This window comes from Sinocyclocheilus anshuiensis, unplaced genomic scaffold, assembly GCF_001515605.1.
Source record: "Sinocyclocheilus anshuiensis isolate Anshui unplaced genomic scaffold, SAMN03320099.WGS_v1.1 scaffold1102, whole genome shotgun sequence".
NCBI lineage: Eukaryota > Metazoa > Chordata > Actinopteri > Cypriniformes > Cyprinidae > Sinocyclocheilus > Sinocyclocheilus anshuiensis.
The window spans coordinates 1046315-1049373 of NW_015539924.1; the positions used below are offsets into that span (position 1 = coordinate 1046315).

General features: G+C 35.7%; 1 long non-coding RNA gene across 1 annotated transcript in view; it reads left to right on the forward strand.

The window, feature by feature from the left end:
* The first annotated feature begins 299 nt into the window (after positions 1–299).
* The window catches only part of LOC107686654 (uncharacterized), an 8002-nt gene continuing 5242 nt past the window's right edge, over positions 300–3059 (forward strand). The window contains exon 1 of the long non-coding RNA XR_001634061.1: positions 300–339. This is a non-coding gene — a long non-coding RNA (uncharacterized LOC107686654). The remainder of the gene's footprint in view (positions 340–3059) is intronic.

Sequence of the window (3059 nt, forward strand, 5' to 3'; positions counted from 1 at the left end):
ACACAATGACATTCAGACAATTTTAAGTGTGGCTTTGGTATCCAAAAGTGTCCAAATACTTTTTGGGGCCACTTTACATTAAACTAACAGTGTAGCAACAAAATTGATGTGCAATTTCCAATTCAAGAAATACTTGAATTTAATCACTCTGCGAAGCTCCGAAGCCAGCTTATCCTCCTGGCCTCTGCCAGTCATCGAAGACATTTCTTATACACTTATTCATTAGCACTGACACCTGATGCCAATCCTTTGTTGAGTCTTTAAAAAAATAGGTGACTGCAAGATGAATCACGAGTCCTCAACAGGAAACCTGTGATCTATGTTCACTTTCACTGAAAGGTAATTATAATTATGCTTCATGTCAGATATAATTTCCCTGGCCTAATTTTCAACCCACAGATGGATCAAATGGGTCCTCATTTGATGTCCTTGTTCATCTTCTTGCAGTCTGAATTAGTGTTGTCAAGGGACCGAGGTTGAGGTTTCTTCCTTCTAAATTGGAGAAGGTTAAAACCGGTATCTACAGTCAGACTTTTCGGTCTTATTTCAACAGCATGTGCTAATTTAAGAGTTTTTCCATTAAGGACTGACTTTTTGATGGGTCTCATCCTGGTCTTGCCAGTAAAAATGTCAGTGGTAAAAGCTTAGCGTACATTAGATTGTCTTAAAATTAAAAATGAGATCTTTATTGAAAAGTACGCTAGCAAAAGCTGAACTCAGAACCCGAAACAATTGGCATGTAATTGCTTATCAGACATGGGAATTTAGCAAACTCAATTTTCTCCGTCAGCCAATCTTCCTCATGTGCTCTAATACACTGTCTTGTAGCTTTTCATGTCACTGCTAGCAGAGAACGCCAGAGCCATGTCAAAATGACACTGAGACGTCGTTAGTTTCATTTAAAATTACACTGAACAAAAGCGAGCATTTAGCTGGGTTATCACCTTCCCGTGTCACTTCACATAATGCCAAACGTCACATCACAGCAATTTCTGCTCAGCCATTCATACGCACATCCAGCACAGCTAATGTTAGCATTGTGTACATTACTGAGATTCATAAATACACACAACCGCTGTCTCCTATTATTGCAATCCACATTCCAGCCCTAATGGCATGTGAGGAAAATAAGCGTGACACACAGCAACATATAATGATACGTAGATGAGATGAGACCGCATCTTAATAGACAGGACATGGAATGGACAGGAAAATTAAGTCCCTTTCACTAAAGTCAACACGCTTCTTCCTCCCTGATTACCATAGGAGAACAAATTGGCAGATGTGAGAAAACAATAGATGTCTTGGCTCACAGAGCTCTTTGACCTCAAAAAACAAGTCAATATCCATAGAAGCAGAGGATCTGAGCCCAATTCCATCCCCCTCATTATCACAAGTACAGAAGTCCATGTTTTCATCCTGCTGTCTGAAAAGCTAATGGATGCATTTGGACTTCTGAGCTAGCAAGTTGCAAAAATTTTCTATGATCATTTCTGTTTTTAAAATGAGCACTGTTTTTGCAAGAATGTATTAAGATTGCCATCATACACCACATCAAGACAAAACAGGTTGTGACCTGTAAAAATATTGTTTATAAATATTGTTTATAAATGTATTATACTGCAGAAACTAGAACAAAATAATCTGAGCTCAATGTCTCTGAAATATGTTAAATAGTATTAGGCCAAATAAAAGTAGGTCTATTTACAGTACCATTCAAAGGTTTGAAACATGTCATTGAAACTTTTATTCAATCAGAATGCATTAGGTTTATCAAAAACTAAATTTGTAAATAAAAACCTAAAATTGGTGCATTAAACTGCTTAAATTATATAGCCTACATATGTTACAAATTACCATTATTTACCAGTGAAGTCCATTTCGAGACTCGTATGAGCCTTTTCGTTTTTTGTAAATTACACAGCGTGACTAGTGACATCTGATTCCTAGGCGAATGACTCTTATGATGTGGTTTGATCATTCACTGTATCAAACACCAGTGGTGGACGAAGTACACAAATCAAGTACTTGAGTAAAAGTACAGAGCCGTATAATAAAATATTACTCCAGTAAAAGTACTCAGTTTTCAATTTTACTCGAGTGAAAGTACAAAAGTACTTGATTTTTTATGTACTTAAGTAAAAAGTACCGATAGATGAATGTTTATTTTGCAGTTTTATATAGGCTACTTTTATAATTTAATTTTATATTAGCATATATTTTTTTATAATCCTACTGCTCAAAATACCTGGGATTTTCCCTAAATAACCAATAAGGAAATAATGAATATAATAATGAAAATATAATTAGATTTTCATAATAATTTTTTTCTTCTCAAACCTTGTCTGTGGTGTAAAAACACCCCTGGCCAAATGCCCCCAGAGGGCATCACTTCCCACTTTGATAATTACTGTAGTTACCATGTTCTGAACATCACATCCTTTCTTTTTCCCTCAGATGTAATCTATCTAGGTGGTTGAATAAAAATATTTGGATTTAAAAAAAATTACCTCAATTTAGCACCAGCAAGCTCGTTAGCTAGACAGTTAGCATCAGCCAACATTGACTTATTTTCAGCATGGTTATGAATAAATATTTATATTTGTATACTCGGCTAGTTGATCCAGATACATAGTAACTTAGGCTGTGTGTGCTGACAAACAATATAAAAACAAAGGTCACATAGGGCTAAATGCATAGCATTTTATTAAAACTGCTAACGTTACAGCAGCAGGGAAAATGAACGTGCATGAGTTATTTTATTTAATCTGTGTTATTTTAATGTTTTTTGACCTAAAACATAGAGACTCTGATGTTAAAGGGATAGTTCACCCAAAAATGGACGTTTATCTGCTTACCCCCAGGGCATCCAAGATGTAGGTGACTTTGTTTGTTCAGTAGAACACATATGATGATTTTTAACTTTAACTGTTGCGGTCTATCAGTCGTATAATGCATGGCAATGGTAACAAAATCTATGAGAGTAAAAAAAAAACATGCACAGACAAATCCAAATTAAACCCTGCGGCTCGTGACGACACATTGATGTCCTAAGACAC